This window comes from Mytilus galloprovincialis, chromosome 1 (assembly GCF_965363235.1).
Source record: "Mytilus galloprovincialis chromosome 1, xbMytGall1.hap1.1, whole genome shotgun sequence".
In the NCBI taxonomy this organism is placed as follows: Eukaryota; Metazoa; Mollusca; class Bivalvia; order Mytilida; family Mytilidae; genus Mytilus; species Mytilus galloprovincialis.
In genome coordinates this window covers 67,451,962-67,473,294 of record NC_134838.1, presented here as the reverse complement: position 1 = coordinate 67,473,294, position 21,333 = coordinate 67,451,962, and positions in this window count along the sequence as shown.

Genomic DNA, 21,333 nt, shown 5'->3' with positions numbered 1-21,333 from the left:
AGAAAAAAACTATTTCATAACAACTGCCGTGTTCCGGACTTGGTACATTATGTTTCACGAAAAAGTATTGGGTTAAACACGGTTTAATGGCTAGCCAAACCTCCTGCCTCATAACACTTTAAACATATCGCTGAAATAGCAACATTACATGGCAGAAAATACTTATCAGACACACGCAAGAACATGCATTACAGATAAACGCACAAACAAACAATATAATAGTAGACACAGCATACAAACTGCAGAACAACTATAACCATATTCCATTATTAATGACAAACTCATTTAACAGAATATATAAAAAACGAAATGACGCGCTTACGTAGCTAATATGTCGCGAACTTTATACAATTATTTCGTCCATTAAATCGTATCAGAATTGCAGTTTGTTTATTTCCGACAAAATGATGACGGCCAAATAGCAAGATGGAATCTTTTGCAACAAGATTAATTACACGATATTATTTTATACGTACCACTTATCTGGAATTAACATTGCGGCTGTCAACCAATTCGCATTAAAGATTTCTCAACAAATCTGCATTCAGTTCAAGATTTACAATGAAATGATAAATGACCATACTTTATAAGAACATGTATGTAAGGGTGGTTCAAAATACTATTCTAAATACTAAGGATTTTCTTATCCCAAGCATAGATATTTTAGCCGTATTTGACACAACTTTCAGAATTTTTGGTCATCATTGTTCTTCGACTATCCACTTGTTTGTATTTCTTTACTATTTTTATCTGAGCGTCACTGGTGAGTCTTATGTAGATTAAACGCACGCATGGTGTATTGAATTACAAGAACAGTACCATTGATATCTATTAGCAATTCGAAATGTCTTAATGTAATGTTTGTATGTGTATTTCTCTATCCTGAATGTCCTGTCATGTAGTGTTGTTATTTTAGTGTTATATTTGACATTGCCATTAAGGCGCGAGGTTTTGCTAGTTGCAAAACCAGGTTCGGCCCACCATTTTTTCTATGAATGTCCTGTGCAAAGTCGGGAAGATGGCAGTTGTAATCTTATAGTTCGTTTCTGAGTGTGTTGCAATTTAGTGTGTTTGTTGTGTCGTTCTCCTATGTTTGATGCGTTTTCCTCAGTTTGGTTTGCAACCCGGATTTGTTTTTTTTTCAATCGGTTTATTTTATAAAATTATGAAAGACCAGCGTTATACTTCTGTTGCCTTTATTTATCAAATATCACACAGAGACTAAGGTGAAATAGGAATAAGTAATGTAGGGCAAGACAGGTTTAGATGTAATGCATGTTGATTAAAAAGCACACTTGTACAATGAAGTTTCATCTCGAATAAGATGCCGAAAGACGATTATGGTTTATATTAGTGCTAATTATAAAAAAGAAGATGTGTGATGATGGCTAATGAGACAACTAACCACAGAAGTCCGAAGAGGATGTGATCAGTTATAGGCAAGCAACCATACAGCCTGTTGATTAAATACGTATTCTTATATCAAACAATACATTCAGTGAATGCAGCCAACAGCAACTCCCCTCAATTTCAAGCTTACAGATGTGCAAATTAAAGTTTTAAAAGTTTTGGTACAAGTCATTACAGATGACATACAATGGATGAAATTGGCAAACGACACCAATATATAGAAATTAAGTCCCTTGAGACTGTTTATTACAAAGAAAAGTGTATCGTGAACGCTGTCATGTGCATAAGTCTTGTCAGAATTTTAATGAATTTTGTATCATTGGTTTATATCAACAATGCCTTAGACAATTTCCAAACATCATTGCGACCAGTTATCTTCCAAAGAGTTTTGGCATTGGAAACAATAATTATATGGACAATAACATCGTTAGCGCTCACATATACAATTCTTGACTGATATTTAATGAAATTTATATCAAAGGACTATATCAACATGGCATTGCAAAAGTCATATGCTGTATGGATAAAAACATTATATCGGAAATTGCATTGATTATTTTCAAGGCTTCATTTTTGTGAAATATGACTATAAGTTTAAAAGAAAGAAAAACATTCTGTTTCAGTTATTGACCTTGAGCCAAGGATATGTGCCACGTGGGGATCAGTAGAACTATTTGTAAACATAACATATAACAAAGTTTTTTTACCTGCAGTTAATCAGGTCGAAAATTCCATTGTCTATGTAATTAGAAGAGATTATTTTGAATATAAATCATAACTAATAGCGTGATCCTATTTACATAACACTTTTTCACAGCCAATCATAATATTTCTTAGATATACAAATTTGATTTTGTTTTGTTAAATCACTCGCCTACATTGTCGATTGCCATATATTATCACTTGACAGTGTATACCATATAAATCAGTTAACACAACACTGTTGTTAATTTTAACAAGCGAAAACGACGTAATGTTTGTCCTAAGACTGATTATATCTAACATGCAAGTATTGTTTTCAGAAAATCCGAAAAGTGTGGTTATAAAATAACCGATATTTTGAAAATAGATCGGATTTGGATAGCGCGTTCGAATACCATATTTCTTGAACGTAATTCCAGTGTTTTTATTAATTTATTGTACATCAAAATCATATGATATGAATCGTTCACATTTAAAAACAGAATCTAACACATCTCAAGTCAACCATACATCTTCACTCACCGTAGAATTTCAATCAAGTGTTTTATTCGAGGGATGTCTTTCTCTGTTGATTGTGTTAGGTCACGTATGTGCCTTGCTTCTTATGAGGACTTGTCGAAAGGTACAACTATCGATAAAGACGTTAGTGCAAAATTTGTGTATTGTGGACGGTATTACAGGAACATGGGGTGCTCTTCGGTCATCTGTTCAGTACCTCTTCATAAGCTACGGATCAGAGGCATTCTGCAGTATTGAGATATTCATTCTTACAATCGTATTTAATGTATCAGCCGTCCTAGTAACTGCCATTGCCATCGATAGGTTCTGCAGCATTTTCTATCCCATGAGGTATATTATATATGTCACTGAGTCAGTCATTAAAGCCACCTGCTATTCGGCTTGGATCTGCGGAATATTTCTTGCCACTTTGGTATTGTTGAGAGATTTGACTTTTGTAGAGGAAGGGCTTACTTGTGGCATTCAAATGGAATTTCAACTGCTAGTTCCATGGTTACTGATCAGTGTTCGTATAATTAGTATTGTAACGATTTGTTTTACTTATTTTAAAATGTACATCAAAGCCAGGAAGATCAGTATATTGTATTTTGCGGGAAGTACAACGAAAGAACTTACATCACTTGCAAAGGTACTGATAATTGTTTTACCGCATTTGTCTGTACATTTATTTTATGTAATTACATTTTTCCTTAGACCTTATGTTTTGATGAAAAGACTGATTATTTTTCAATCTCATCTTATTGTTATTGCAATATTTATTGATATGTGGGTATACGTGTTAAGATTTCAAGAATGTAGACTAAATCTCCTGATCAACATATGTTGTGTTTGTAAAAACAGGCGAGAAATGTATCGTAAAATGAAACATGCATTGTATGCATCATACTTACCTCAGAAACTTTGTAGATGATTTTCTGAAAATTTAAGTTAGGAAGATGTGTATATGTAAACCCGATACATTTGTTTGCACCTTTCCTCCGTCACGAATTATATGTTCAGTAGTAGTCGTTTGTTCATGTGGTTCATAAGTGTTTCTCGTTTCATGTATAGATTATACCGTTGGTTCTCCCTTTTGAATAGATTTACACGAGTCATTTTTGGGGTGAGGCAATGCTCCATGTTGAAGCCTGTACTTTGACTTATTATGGTTTCATAGCATTTTCAAATTCACAATTTTGTATTAAACATGTTTTAACAAGTTAATCTTTAACATGGGAAACAAACTTATGTATCTTAAACGACATATAAAAAAGTTACCAAAACGACAAATATTACTAAGACATGTTAAAGAAAGTGGTGGTAGAACTTGTACATTTTATATTCTAACTGACATGCTTGAACTAGTATATATATATTTGTTTAGGGGCCAGCTGAAGGACGCCTCAGGGTGCGTGAATTTCTCGCTGCATTGAAGACCTGTTGGTGACCTTCTGCTGTTGTATGCTCTATGGTCGGGTTGTTGTCTCTTTGACACATTCCCCATTTCCATGTAAGATTTTTTCAACGTAAGATCAAAGTTTTACCATGATATTGCAAATTTGAAATTAGGACTTTAAAAAACACATCAAAACTACTTTCTACTATGTAAAACATTATGTGACATTTGTATTCTTTCATTTTATAATTTAGTGGGGAAGAATAGGGTATAAGTATTGAATATAGTTTACATCGCGGCATAAATTCAAATAACAAACATGTACATTTACGAAACTGTTTTATATTATCGTAAACGGTTTGTATTATTATATTAAAATTTACCTTTTATCAATTTCGGTTTGTTTTATTTATTAACGTCTTTTTTATATGAAGATTGTTTTTCTTTCCATGTTGTCATTTGCTGACGTCATCATAAGTTCGAAAATAAAATAATAAAAATCATAGAAACAAAATTTACCTTTAAACATGTTTTACATTTGTACTACTTCCGGTCCAGGTAAAATGGCGGACAATTTGAGAGGAAGAAATATGTTAAAAAAAAGCCAACAGTCACCTATGGTAATCAGAGCAGTAATCTGACATTACAAATTTTATAAATATTATTCCAAGTAAACATTATGTCAAGAAAGAACTTTTACAGTGTAGGTAGAGGCCTCATTACAGGAATATATACCACGTGGAGCCAATGTAAAAACCAGATCTACAAGTATAAACACACAGTTTACATAGGGTTCCCAACAATAGATATAGCCATCGCGTTTTGAATAGCCAGAGGAACTAATAACTCATGTATTTCGAATCCAGTTTACAACGATACTTCTATGTCAAAAAGACCAACTGATTTTGGCCACGAGTTTCCGGGAAATCCTTGTGCAGTAGATAGCATTGACAATGATTCTTTTGATACAGATGATAAATCATCACTAATATCCTTACAAACAAACCCAAGTCCTATTTCAATAGATAGAAGAAGTGAAATTTTTATGGATGATTATTCAGAAGAAACATCTCCCAAACTGTCATTTTTCAGGTTGATGAGAAATCGGAAGAAATATCTGCTGATTTAGGTAAAGATACATATACAAAAGAAACAAATCTTAACATTGATAGACCCGCTTCTGCCACTAGCAATAAAGTGGTAAAGATTGGTTTAGATGAAGAAAAAAAAGGAAAATATTGACAAGAGAAAAACAAAATCTCCACAAACAAAACTGAATGCACATAATTCTGCTATGAAATTGCAAATTGTTTTATGATTAAATGTTATAAATGTCAACGATGGACATACTATAAGTGTTCCAAGATATCAGCATATCATCTATATATGCTTGTAAACACCTCCAGAAAATACACCTGTAAAACATTTACGAATGTTAACCCAAATTTTATTGACGAATGGGAACCATCCTCAAACACAAAAGAAAAACAATCTATTGGAAACTTCACAGCAAATGATATATCTTCTAAGAAAGAATCAACATTGGAGATAATATCTCGAATCGAGAATAGTGTAGTGAATGCTATAACCAGTATTCACGAAAAAAAATACAAGATGAAAAATTTATTTCACTGGAAATTAACTCATCGTAGATACCAGGATTCAAATTTCGTATATACGACAGACGCGCGTTTTATCTACAAAGACTCATCAGTGACGCTCGAATAAAAAAAAGTTAAAAAGGCCAAACAAAGTATCAAGTTGAAGAGCATTGAGGAACCAAAGTTCCTAATAGTTTTGCCAAATACAGCTAAGGTAATATATTCCTGAGGTAGAAAAGCCTTAGTTTTTCAAGTTAACAGTTAATTTATAATTATGAACATATCAATGATAACTCGTGTCAACACAGAAGTGCTGACTAAGTACTGGGCTGGTGATACCCTCTGGGAAACAAATCTCCATCAGCAGTGACATCGCCCCAGTGGTTGTAAATTAACTCATCATAGATACCAGGATTGAAATTTCGTATCTATGGCAGATGCGCGTTTCGTCTTCAGGGACTCATCAGTGACGCTCGAATCAAAAAATGTTAAAAAAGGCCAAATAAAGTACGAAGTTGAAGAGCATTGAGGACCAAAAATTAATTATAGGTTTGCCAAATACAGCTAAGGTAATCAATTCCTGAGGTAGAAAAGCCTTAGTTTTTCAAGTTAACAGTTAATTTATAATTATGAACATATCAATGATAACTCGTGTCAACACAGAAGTGCTGACTAAGTACTGGGCTGGTGATACCCTCGGGGAAACAAATCTCCATCAGCAGTGACATCGACCCAGTTGTTGTAAATTAACTCATCATAGATACCAGGATTGAAATTTCGTATCTATGGCAGATGCGCGTTTCGTCTTCAGGGACTCATCAGTGACGCTCGAATCAAAAAAAGTCTAAAAAAGGCCAAATAAAGTACGAAGTTGAAGAGTATTGAGGACCAAAAGTTAATTATAGTTTTGCCAAATACAGCTAAGGTAACCAATTCCTGAGGTAGAAAAGCCTTAGTTTTTCAAAAAATTCAAAACTTTGTTAACAGTTCATTTATAATTATGAACATATCAATGATAACTCATGTCAACACAGAAGTGCTGACTACTGGGCTGGTGATACCCTATGGGAAATAAATCTCCATCAGCAGTGGCATCGACCCAGTGGTTGTAAATTATCTGATCATAGAAGCTACAGTCCAACAACAAATAAAAACAATAAATGAGATGAATAAATTTAAAGATAATGTAGATTTATTTATACAAAAAAACAGATGACAACAAGGACAGCATTATTTCTCAGTGTACAGCAACTGCAGACAAGATCATAACGTAATCATCAGATCACATCAAATTCGCATCAGACAAGATAATCGGAAAATGAAAATCTCATGTAGACGGTATCACCAAAAATTGATAAGATATAAGCCAACTACAAGACAAGTTCAGAAGTGTTAGAAAAGGTCAGCAAGAAAATACATTAACAAATAAAGCAAATAACTCAAAATCTGATGAAGATAATTCAAAATATGAACAGTATCGAGGGGGGTTAGGATGGATCACGATCTCGAAACCCCGGGCTTAAAAACACGAAATCCTGAGGTCCTGAATTTAAATCAATTAAAATCCCGACATCCCGGAATTCGAAAAAAATAATTCCCGCCTCCCAAATGAGTCAATCCCGAAATCTCGAGCTTAAAACAAGCTATCCCGGAGTCCCGATAAAGGTCCTACCGCCCCTCAGTATCCCAACGCCGGAACGAAATTTGAGACATCCAAAAGAAAAATTAGAAAATGAGAACAAAAAAGAAATTAAAACTCAAAACCGTTCTCCATATATACTAGCCGATGAGATGTCGAATGAAGATATCGAAGGGTCAAAGCAAGAACCAAGGAAAAAAGTGCTTATTGTAGGAAACTCTCACGTGAAAAACATCAAAACAAAACACTTTTTACAAATTGTATTGATCATAAATTTGTTGCTGATTCTTGTGATGAAATGTTGTCAAAAATAGATGAATAAGAACCTTCTCAAATGACATACGACATTTTTACACAAGAACAATAGGTCAATGAATGTCAGAAAATAATAGAAAAAAATACTTGTACACTGTTCTTTTGCCAATATTATTTTATCGCTACCATTTCCTACTGTTAATGACGGTACCCTCAATGAAAAAATGTCACAAAGTTGTATTTTATTTCAATACAGGTATTCAAACAATCAATCAGTTATGATAGCTGACAATTCAGGTTTATATTACAGAGGAACAGCCATCAGGAGGTTTTTTTTTTGTACCTGATGGCATATATTTGTCAAAAGAAGGACTCAATCTATTTGTTACAAATATGAAATTTTATATGAGAAAATCCTTGAACCTAGAAACTCAAAGGGCAAGGCCGCCTCAGAATTTGGAAACTCAAAGGTCAAGACCCCCTTAATCAGGTTCACGTTATGTACAATCCGAACAAAATTATCAGAGAAATTCATTCATCCCTATTCTTATATGAACTCATATTGTCAAAATGTTCATCCTATGTATAATGAAAACTTTGCATATCTTCCATTTGTAAATGCATCTTCTCCTGTACATGCATATCATAATTTCTTCTATAAAGGAAAAACATATCATGAACATTTTTACGAATATAATTATTTACAACCTGCTGATCCTGGTCAGAGAAGAGTTCTTTTTATCATAAGTGCTAGGTACAAATTTTTTGTTCTATCTGAATGTGTCACAAGTGTGGAGTGCATTCAGAAAAAGAGACTACATATAGGTTCCTGGAACATAAATGGTTATACTCATAAGGGGTTTAAAAAGTACAGTGATGCAAATTTTTTAACCAAACAAAATTAATTCAAAAGATATAGTATGCTTATCAGACACTCATTGTTCATTAAATGATTCTATTTCAATTCCGGGATTGAAGTCAGTACATTTAATTAGGCCAAAATCAAAGAGAATCAATAAGCGTTCTGAAGGTATCTCATTTCTTTTTAAAAGTTGCTTAAGGGAATACGATACAGTAGCAGAGGCAAATAATAACGATTTCGAAACTTTTCGTGTTGTTTTCGGGACGTTGGTAACAAGAACGTTGTAATTTCGCGATGTTTCTAGTAAGAACGTTATCGTTTCGCGACGTCGCTTTAAATGAAGTGAAAATTTCGCGGAATATACACTGACGTCATAAATCCGGTTGCGCGAAATTCCAAAAATTACCTGCTGAAAAAGCGGCCATGTCGTTTCTTAAAACGGAGAAATAGGAGATGTTTCAGCATTGAATTGTATATTGGAAAAATCGAGCATTGGTAAGAAAAAGACAAAGAAACAAAGAGAAATGAGAAAACGTATGAATCCGTGAGAAATTTTTAACAAAATCTATGGCGCGTAGGATGGTTGAATCGGGTCTGGTGTTGGATGATTTGAAATAAATACACAAAAATCATAACGACCGTGGTGTACAGCAGGTCTTTACTGAAAAACGTATCAAAAACGTATCAATGGAACTCCAAGAGTGACAGACAAAACAACTATCCTCAACAAATTTGTGCAATATTTTTCATGACAAGAACAGTTATTTTCATTCATTGATAAAGAAGACAATAATACTATCTTGAATTAAAAACAATCAGAATTAAATTATTTTGTGTCTTTAATTGTTAATTTTTCTTGTTTAGCATTTGGCACACTCAAAATTGTATGGAGTATTGTCGTTGTAAAGCCACATTTAACAAACTGTCAACAAAATAACAAAACCGACTGCATGTGCGAGACCCTCATGAGAAGAGAAGGTCGTACAACACCCTATTCGTAAATAAAATAATAAATAGAGTGTATCATCCTGTTCTGGACTTGAATATGGTACATACAAAAATTGCCGAGTTAAAATTGATATTTAAAAAAATATAAGTGTATTCAGAAAAACTGTCAATTAAAGTATGTTAAAAAGATTTCAAAAAATTATGTTTGTGTCATTTTTGGTTTGATTTTAAGTAAATTATTACCAAATAATGCAAAACTGTTACACGTCAGTTTTAATAATTGGTTGTATTTTTTGTGTATATCAAACTGGATGAAATAGACCAAAAGAAGAAAATAACCGTTCACATGCTAATGAAAGAGCTTATTATTCAATGGTTACCGTTTGTTGTCGTACATCATATTTGTATTTCGTTCATTGTTTTAAAAATCAGGCCGTAAGTTTCCCGTTCAGTTGTTTTGAATTTGTCATGTACGGGCGTTTCATAGATGATTTTGCGGTATGGGATTTACTCATTGTTGAAGGCTGTCGCATGTCCTATAGTCGTTAACTTCTACGTTATTTGGTCTCTGGTTAAGATTTGTCTTATTGGTAATCATACCAAGTCTTATTTGTATAGGTACATCCCTATTGTACTTTAACATATTGAGAGATAAAAATTGAAAATCGGCAAATGTACACTAATTGCAGAAAGACAGATCAGAAAGTGTACACACACATCAAAACTCGTCGCTGTCAAGCTGATGAGCAACTATGAAGTCATTCAGTAAGGTTGTTTCTAAGGAAAGTAACAAACATATTTTTAGGCGATCGGACAACAGATCAAACAACGTGTTTGCAATATAGCTCTACTCAGACAAACACGTAAGCCAATATCACATAAATACCTATACGCCGCACAAAAGGTAATGGACGTTATCTATTGATAATGACATCGACATCGTTCAATACTATTTTCTAATACCGGCTACTGTACTTCATATGAAATTTTATACAACTTCATTTTCGGTCGATTGAGGCAATAATAAGATGAAACAGCTTAAACTATAAAACAAGTACTCCTTATATTTAAAGTTTGTAAGATGATTATCTTTTGAATGTAGAAAGAAAAAGAAAAATCGAAGTATGTCAGGGCCTTTTAAAGCTGACGATACGGCATCGGTTTTGTCATTGTAGAAGGTTATACGGTTGTCATTGTTGAAGGTTATACGGTTGTCACTTAATGGTATCACCTCACTCAATTTATAGTTGGTTCACATTTTGCCATATCGAGACCCTTTGAAATAATGTTCTATCCTTTTTCAGTACATGAGTCAATTTAGAACTAATGTCGGAATAATATGCACCTTTATACTTATATCAGATTTTTCTTTATTGCCGTACAACTAAAATGTAATCTGCTAGAAACCTTTGTTATATCCCTTTCTTTATTAGGTTTCTGTCCAAATTTTGTCTCGTAAATGTTTAGCACAAATGTTTTGCCATTTTACAAGGAACCATCATATGCATTTTTATGATAAGTATCAACGCTTTGGAAAACACCTGCATAATTATACTTGACAGTGTAGTCGTGTACGGCGGGAACGATTAAACGACGTCTTTGCGATTAAAACTTAATATAACGTAATTTAGCGCCATACTGACAGACGTAAAATATTAAGGTATATGGCATTTATTGAAAAAAACAAGCACATGGACCCTATTTATTTCTTTTGCAATCAATCAAGTACTGTTTCATGAACACTCCGCCAAATTTTCTAGAAAAAATCAACGATCAAATTTTTTCTCCAATTCCGAAAAGACGTAAAAACATGGTCATATTCTTTATTTCGCATATTGCAATCTAAATACGGAAAATTATAATTTGGTTTTACCTTAAAACTGTTTTTTCATGTTGATGCCATGGATCAAGGGAACATTTAACAAAAAACCAGGTTAAGTTATGACTTTTCGTTCAAAAGTATTGTTACTTTCTTTAAAAGTCCTTATTTAAGAAATTTCTGGGATTTTTTTCCAAATATGTAAATTTCGAACCAAAATATCTCAAAAAGTAAGACATGAAGGTACTTTTATCTTTGCATATTTGAAAAGTACACATTGAAATTGACCTTCTATCAAAATTTCAAGAAAAAATCAACGAGGGATATATATCTTTGTTTTATATATAACACACCCACATACCGAAGGATCTAGTTACTAAAAAAAATTAGATGAAAATGTTTTTGATTCGGTAGAAAATTATATTGCAAAGTATTTATCAATGGGACATATTTTATTAGTTGATGATTTAAATGCAATATTTTATACAAAAAGACCAAAATGATGACCATATTCCCATGTCACATGCCTACTCTCCTGATGTAAACATCCCAGTTATATACAGTATGGATAAAACTATCTTGTCAAGAGGTTAAATTTTAAATAATATGTGTGTTCAATCCAGTCTTCGTATTTTAAATTGGTCGCACTACAGGCGACTCGAGAGACAAATTGACATGTCATACAACACATGGTAGCAGTGTAGTTGATTATTGTATTGCATCTGAATCAATATTAGAAATGTACTATTTTTTAAGGTACACATTTTTTAGCAGATTTGTCAGATCATTGTCAAACTTCTTTAATGCTGAATGTTAATTGTAAAATACAAAATTATGTTAACAAGCTTATTGAAGCTCCAAATTGTTACATGTGGAACCAAGATTCTGTAATCTTGTATTTAACTGCATTGTCAACAGTGAATATTAAAAACAAAATAACTCTATTTAATAATACAGAATATCAGTAAGATACTGATCAAATGGTAAATGATATAAATTTAATAATGTGTGAAGCAGCCGATATATCTTTTAAATAGTTATCAAAGGTACCAGGATTATAATTTAGTACTCCAGACGCGCGTTTCGTCTACATAAGACTCATCAGTGACGCTCATATCAAAATATTTATAAAGCCAAACAAGTACAAAGTTGAAGAGCATTGAGGATCCAAAATTCAAAAAAGTTGTGCCAAATACATCTAAGGTAATCTATGCCTGGGATAAGAAATCCTTAGTTTTTCGAAAAATTCAAAGTTTTGTAAACAGGAAATTTATAAAAAAATGACCACATTATTGATATTCATGTCAACACCGAAGTGTTGACTTCTGGGCTGGGCCAGACGCGCGTTTCGTCTACCTAAGACTCATCAGTGACGCTCATATCAAAATATATGTTATAAACAGTCAAAAAATAATATATCCAGGAGTAAGAAAAAATAACCAAATAACAAGAATGTGTCCCCAGTACACGGATGCCCCATCCGCACTATCATTTTCTATGTTCAGTGGACCGTGAAAATGGGGTTAAATCTCTAATTTGGAATTAAAATTAGAAAGATCATATCATACAGAACATATGTACTAAGTTTCAAATTGATTAGACTTCAACTTCATCAAAAACTACCTCGACCAAAAACTTTAACCTGAAGCGGGTCCCGCTAACAAAAGATTTTGGACACTTTAAACACTTAACTGTCTATTTCAATTGATTTGATTAAAATTAGGGCAATTAGAATCAATATTTAACATTATGAAGGCACATCAAAATTGACACTGGAATACTAGTATCCAAATGCAAATCAATTTGCACATCTATGTTAGTTATGTCAGACCGAAAATAACAATTTATATCACTGAAATCCTTATTAAATGGTCCTTTAACAATCCTTGGTGAAAAAGGTCGATGTGGTGGGGAATATCTGAATGGGGGTAACTGGACAATGTATGAACTGATAGCAGTTTCTTAAAATTATTCGTATTCCCCCCCTATGCATTCTGCAAGTTTATGTGCTGGTATATTAATAAAAGGTTATAAAAATGTATTTAATCTTCATACCTTTGCTGTGTTAGACTTCTTTTATACAGATATGTATATTTATTTTTGAATACTAGGTATACCGCCACAATAGAGTTTTGCCATAATACTAATGCGGCACTAAAATCATGTCACGTGACAGGCATTGAGCCAACCATAACACTGAAAACAAGACGATGAGAGAAGTTGAGCATGGCAATTTCATCAGCTTTCATGAATTTAGAATTTATCAAGAGATAAACGAGGGACAAAAGATACCAGAGTGAGAGTCAAACTCGTAGATTAAAAATAAACTGACAACGCCATGGCTAAAAGTAAGAAGATAAACAGATATATATGGAAGTGTTTAACGACCTTAAACAGACAAATAATAGTACAGAAGACAAAACATAGAAAATGAAGACTAAGCAACACGAACCCCACCAAAAACTGGGGGTTATCTCAGGTGCTCCGGAAGGGTGAGCAGATCCTGCTCCACATGTGGCACCCGTCGTGTTGCTTATGTTTTTACAAATCCGGTATCTGGTATAATTCGGTAGGTCATATTCGTGAAAAGGGAAGGGTATTGTAGTTACGACATAAGGAACATATCCGATATCATATTGCCTTAGTAGTGGTGCTTTAAAAGCCATTACTTAATGGAAAGCTGGACTTTAGATTAGAATGTCGTATATTACGTAAATGTTAATCGGGAAGGCATGGATTTTAGATTAGAATGTCGTATATTACATTAATGTTAATCGGGCAGGCAAAACATGACATGAGGTAAAGCGCATTGATACAAAAGTGGTGTAATAACGTCGTCCACAGACTTCGTGCAAAAATAACCCAAGGGGGCACATTTATAAAATTCCGAAACATCATTATAATAGGAAATCATTAATTGTTATTTTTGCTTCCACATTTACTGATCCTGCAAACATACTGACATATCGATGAAAATATATAGCAGACAAATCCTAGACGTCTCGAGGTCATGTGCTTTTTTGATATGGTGATCGATAACGATCAGCTCAGGATAAATAAAATTCTGCTTACTCATTCTAAACATGTAACGATTACTTTACAAAAAGTTAATTAATTTATTATGAGTTAATGTGCATACATCATCGATAACACAAATTCCATGTTTTATATATATTATAGTCACCTGTCCTGAGTAAAAAGTGCTGGTCCTCAGTGCTGTTCAACTTTGTGCTTGTTTTGGCTTTATAAGTTTTATTTTGGGCGTCACTAGTAAGTCTTGTTTGTGTGAATGAAATGCACTTTTGACGTATTAAATTTTAAACCTGGTGCCTTTTGTAAGCTATTATTCCTGTGTTTCTTTGTCCAGTATGTTCCCCTTTGTGTTGTAGTCTTGTAATTGTAATGTTGTGTTGTCATTTTAATATTATATTTAACATTGTCATTAAAGCGAGAGGTTTGGCATGCCACAAAACCAGGTTCAACCCACCATTTATTTCTTTTAAAAAAATATCCTGTACCAAGTCAGGAATATGGGCATTGTTATATTATAGTTCGTTTCTGTGTGTGTTACCTTTTAACGTTGTGTTTCTTTTGTGTTGTTTGTTTCCTCTTATATTTGAGTGTAATACATTATTATAAGACGTATCACGGTACTTTTCTATCCCAAATTCATGTATTTAGTTTTTATGTTAAATTTGTTATTCTCATTCGAATGAATGCCTAGTTCGTTTCTGTATGTGTTACATTAAATGTGTCGTTCTTCTCCTCTTATATTTCCCTCAGTTTTAGTTTGTAACCAGGATTCGTTTTTATCTATCGTTTTACGAGTTTTGAACAGCGGTATTCTACTGTTGCCTTAATTTCCGTGCTTCTCTGAAAGTTTTTCAAGAGACAAGACTTGAATGACCTAACCTTTCAGCTACGGCACAATTCAATAAATCCTCATACCTACAAATCAAATTAAAAGAACAATGTTGGATATACCCAGTATAACTAATAATTTCGGGGCGTCGTCACTTCCGTCCAAATGTTGAGCTAGTGGTTGAAAAACTATCATGCTATAGTGCACGAATTATTCGGCAAATTAAATTCTCAAAATTGACAATCAGCACTGCTGTCATTAGGGGATTGTGATAAAGTACTTACAAAACAAACTTTATTTCTAGTTTTTCCTGCACAATGACGATCATTAAGACGCTTGACGAACGTTAATAGTGCAGGGATACAGGCTATCCCCTCTACCTGGTAAATGACGTCATACAGGCGTGCGTAATTGACGTGTTTGCCCCGGTGACGGCACCCCAAGGGTGACTGGGGTGTAGAAATATGGTCACTTGATCTTCTCCCGACCGGCAGTAAAACGCTTGCCGAAGTGGGGCGTCCGTTTGGCTGTGCGGGATGTATCAAGTTCGCAGTCACGTCCGGTCAGACGGTGGAGGTTAAATCCGATGCCTCGTGTAAAGAGAGTGTCACGCTCTTTGCACGTTGAGAAGCCTTGCAACAACTCTTTGAGGGGTCCGTAGATGGCCTGTTGCAAGACAAAATTTCTGTCTCTATCCAATATACCCTCATTTTCAAGTGGCAGTCCAAATTTCCCCGACCATCATCCTCTATTATAACAACCTACCTATAGTGTTTACTGTTAACTTGTTCTCGTCCTGAATATGCATGAAATATTTGCCACTGGACGTTAAGCAACCAACAATCAATCAATCAATCAATCCCCGGATAACGGATGAACTCAAAAATGGTCTGTCTATTTGATTTATTTACTTTTACCGATATTCTTTTACTTTTTGGAAATTTAGCATGATAAAAAAAAAAGAACACGACGAAGAATAGGTCTTTGGATCCTAGTCCTTTTATTCCACAGGCCACAATTGATTTATCCGAGTGTGTCTCGCTCGCCGTTGTCAGCACTGCAATACAGGAAATTACTGTTTTATTATATGACAAATGTCAATTTGGGTAAGCTTCCCAAGTGTTATACTGTGTACATGGCCATTCGGGCACTTTTTTGAGGCTGGCCTTGGTCGGGTGAAAAACGTTGTTGTCAAGAGAATTCTTTCGTTGTTGATTGGCTGAAATATGAAAATAAACTTCTCTGATATTAAATGCAATAATTGCAACAATGGATTGTCTAATAGTAGAAAATAAACATTAGAAATACTTCAGCAAATGAATACTTTCTATTTGAACAAAATTAATCAGCATTAAATAATTTTATTGCGTTAGTTTGTGTTTTATTTCTGTAAAATTTGGGAAATGATTTTTTTTTAGCAAAGAATTTCCTATCTTAATAGTGATTTTTCTGTCGAGTATTGAATTTTTGCTACCCGTAGCATTGTTTACCTTTACCTTTACTGTTGATGTCATTTCTGGTATTTTCATTTGGGCGTGGCTCGGTACTTATGCATCACAATGTGATGCGCTGTGGTCATTTTGTGTATGCTTGTATTTCATGTTTGCTTATTTGATACTTCAATATGCTATATGTTTTTTTCTTTGTTGATATATTTGTTTGTTGTATGGGGATTAATGTTATAACACGATGTTGACTTCTGTTAACTTATGTTTTAAACATGTTTACCTATTATCTCTGTTCGACAAGCATTGTTGTTAATATAAGAAATTTTGTGCGACTGTCGTACAATACGGGGGATTGTTTACTGTACTACCAGGTTTAATCCACAATTATCAGAAAATATCTGTTCCATTTCAGGTACATATAACATCTGGAACAATTCGTTAGTTAAGAAATAATTCCTTCATGTCATGCTCTATGCTCATTTTAACATGGGTAGGCATTATATTTGTCGATATTTTACACTGGGCGTTAGCGAGGTGTAAAATGTGGTCAAATATAATGCCTACCCATGTTAAAATGAGCATAGAGCATGACATGAAGGAATTATTTCGATTCTAATAGGACAAATACAGTATTTTTATAGGTCGAAGCGTGTGAAATTACCGTAAAAACGTTTGGCTGTTCCCGTTTCCTCCTCAAGGAGTCTGTGCATTGCAGTTCATATTTGATTAGTTTAAAAAATACGAGCAGGGTAAATATATGTTGTTTCATAAAAATATATAATAAAACTTTATGTTAGCTGCTTAAATGTATATATTTTAAAGGATAACGATGGAAATAAAGTAAATATAAACAGTAAGTTCGTGCGCATGTGTCAAACATATTTTGTGCTCATTAGAACACGGCTTTGTTTACAAAGCGTAATAAGGACGTCATATTAGAATGGGGAATTTCTGATTGGAAGTTTTCTTAGAGTGCGTTTTTTTTTTCAGAGGAATTGTGATTATGTAATTACTATGTACTATTCCTTGGCCATGGTATTTTGTGTTTTTTTTTACAGTTCAACCGGTAAATGGAGAAATGGTCGTCCAAAATAACGCGACAATATGGGTAACTGAATAAAATGAATTACTGTTGATACACGTAAATGGAAATATAGATATCCGTTACTGATCTCATTTCTATACTTTGCACTTCTCGTTTGTGAAATGAAATGAAATTAGTGTCTCCGAATATCGAAATCTTTATGATGTTATTCTTGAAAGTCTTAACAAATATTGTGGGAAAATATATTGATTATGCAACCTTTTCTGTAGAACTTTCTATATAGCGAAACCAGCAGCATTCCTAGTCCGGTAGAAAAAGGAACATATGTAGCTGATTTCGGATGAAACAGGGGTTTAAACAAAGACATGCTTATCACTTATAAAAAAAAAGTAAATAACGAAAACACCAAGAAAAATTGAATACGGAAAGTTTTTCAGCAAACGGCAAAATGTAATTAAAGCCCAATCATGTACATGGCAAACGAATTGATCAGGAATTGATTACCTTAGCTGTATTTGGCAAAACTATTATTAACTTTTTGTTCTCAATTCTCTTCAACTTCGTTCTTTATTTGGCCTTTTTAAACATGTTTTTATTCGAGCGTCACTGACGAGTCTCTGAAGACGAAACGCGCGTTTGGCGTATATACGAAATTTCAATCCTTGTATCCACGATGAGTTAATTTCCAGTGAAATAAATTTTTCATCTTGTATTTTTTGGGGGAATACTGGTTATAGCATTCACTACACTATTCTCGGTTCGAGATATATCTCCAATGTTGATACTTTCTCAGAAGATATATCATTTGCTGTGAAGTTTCCAATAGATTGTTTTTCTTTGTGTTTGAGGATGGTCCTCATTCGTCAATAACATTTGGGTGAACATTTGTACATGTTTTACAGTTGTATGTATGTCCATCGTTAACATTTGTCACATTTATTCATAAAACAATTTGCAATTTCATAGCCCAATTGTGTGCATTTAGTTTTGTTTGTGGAAGATTTTGTTTTTCTCTTGTCAAGATTCTCCCCTTTTTTTTCTTCATCTAAACCAATCTTTACCACTTTATTGCTAGTGACAGTAAAGGATATATATCAATGTTGAGGTTTGTTTTTTTTTGTATATGTATCTTTACCTAAATCAGCAAATATTTCTTCCGATTTCTCATCAACCTGAATAATGACAGTTTGGGAAATGTTTCTTCTGAATAATCATCCATAAAAATTTCACTTCTTTCATCTATTGAAATAGGACTTGGGTTTGTTTATAAAGATATTAGTGATGATTTATCATCTGTATCAAAAGAATCATTGTCAAAGCTATCTACTGCACAAGGATTTCCCAGAAACTCGTGGCCAAAATCAGTTGGTCTTTTTGACATAGAAGTATCGTTGTAAATTGAATTTGAAATTCATGAATTATAAGTTCCTCCGGCTATTTAAAACGCGATGGCTATGTTTATTGTTGGGAACCCTTTGTAAACTGCGTGTTTTATTGTAGATCTGGTTTTCACATTGGCTCCACGTGGTATATATGCCTGTTACGAGGCCTCTCCCTACACTGTAAAAGTTCTTTCTTGATATAATGTATACTTGGAATAATATTTATAAAATTTATAATGTCAGATTATTGCTCTGATTACCATAGGTGGCTGTTTTTTTAAACATATTTCTTCCTCTCAAATTTTCCGCCATTTTACCTGGACCGGAAGTAGTACAATGTATAACATGTTTAAAGGCAAATGTTGTTTCTATGATTTTTATTTTTTCTATTATCGAACTTATGATGACGTCAGCAAATGACAACATGGAAAGAAAAATAATCTTCATATAAAAAAGACGTTAATAAATAAAACAAATCCATAATTGATAAAAGTTAATTTTTAATATAATAATACAAACCGTTTACGATAACATATGTAGAATATATAAAACAGTTTCGTAAATGTACATGTTTATCATTTGAATTTATGTCGCGATATAAACTATATTCACTGCTTATACCCTCTCTTTCCCCACTAAAATATAAATTGAATGAAAACAAATGTCACATAATGTTTTACATAGTAGAAAGTAGTTTTGATGTGATTTTTATAGTCCTAATTTCAAATTTGCAATATCATGGTAAAATCTTGATCTTGGAAGAAGTAAGTCAGTGTTTTGAACAGGTTCAAAAAAAATCTTACATGCATGCAACATGTGCAAGGAAAACATCTAGTTGATATGTGAGTAAACATGTCAATAAAATTGAAAATGGAAATGGGAAATGTTTCAAAGAGACAACCCGACCATAGAGCATACAACAGCAGAAAGTCACCAACAGGTCTTCAATGCAGCGAGAAATCCCCGCACCCTGGGGCGTCCTTCAGCTGGCCCTTAAACAAATATATATACTAGTTCAAGCATATCAGTTAGAATATAAAATGTAGAAGTTCTACCACCACTTACTCTAACATGTCATAGTAATATTTGTCGTTTTGTTAACTTTTTTTATATGTCTTTTAAGATACATTAGTTTGTTTCCCAGGTTAAAGATTAACTTGTTAAAACATGTTTAATGCAAAATTGTGAATCTGAAAATGTTATGAAACCATAATAGGTCTTCAACACGGAGCATTGCCTCACACCGAACAGCAAGCTATAAAGGACCCCAAAAATGACTCGTGTAAATCCATTCAAAAGGGAAAATCAACGGTCTAGGGTTAGCGCTATAAAACCAGGTTTAATCTACCATTTTTCTACATTTGAAAATGCCTGTACCAAGTCAGGAATATGACAGTTCTTGTCCATTCGTTTTTGATGCGTTTTGTTATTTGAATTTGCCATGTGATTATGGACTTTCCGAATTGATTTTTCTCTAAATTCAGTATTTTTGTGATCTTACTTTTTTCTATATATGAAACGAGAAACACTTGTGAACCAAGTCAACAAACGACAACTACTGAACATATAATTCCTGACTTAGGAGAGGTGCAAACAAATGTATCGGGTTTACACATACACATCTTCCTTACTTAAATTTTCACAAAAACATCTACATAGTTACTGAGGTAAGTATGATGCATACAATGCAAGTTTCCTTTTACGATACATTTCTCGCCTGCTTTTACAAACACAACATATGTTGATCAGAAGATTTAGTCTGCATTCTTGAAATCTTAACACATATACCCACATATCAATAAATATTGCAATAACAATAAGATGAGATTGAAAAATAATAAGTCTTTTCATCAAAACATAAGGTCTAAGGAAAAATGTAATTACATAAAATAAATGTACAGACAAATGCGGTAAAACAATTATCAGTGCCTTTGCAAGTGATTTAAGTTCTTTCGTTGTACTTCCCGCAAAATACAATATACTGATCTTCCTGGCTTTGATGTACATTTTAAAATAAGTAAAACAAATCGTTACAATACTAATTATACGAACACTGATCAGTAACCATGGAACTAGCAGTTGAAATTCCATTTGAATGCCACAAGTAAGCCCTTCCTCTACAAAAGTCAAATCTCTCAACAATACTAAAGTGGCAAGGAATATTCCGCAGATCCAAGCCGAATAGCAGGTGGCTTTAATCACTGACTCAGTGACATATATAATATACCTCATGGGATAAAAAATGCTGCAGAACCTATCGATGGCAATGGCAGTTACTAGGACGGCTGATACATTAAATACGGTTGTAAGAATGAATATCTCAATATTGCAGAATGCCTCTGATCCGTAGCTTATGAAGAGGTACTGAACAGATGACCGAAGAGAACCCCATGTTCCTGTAATACCGTCCACAATACACAAATTTTGCACTAACGTCTTTATCGATAGTTGTACCTTCCGACAAGT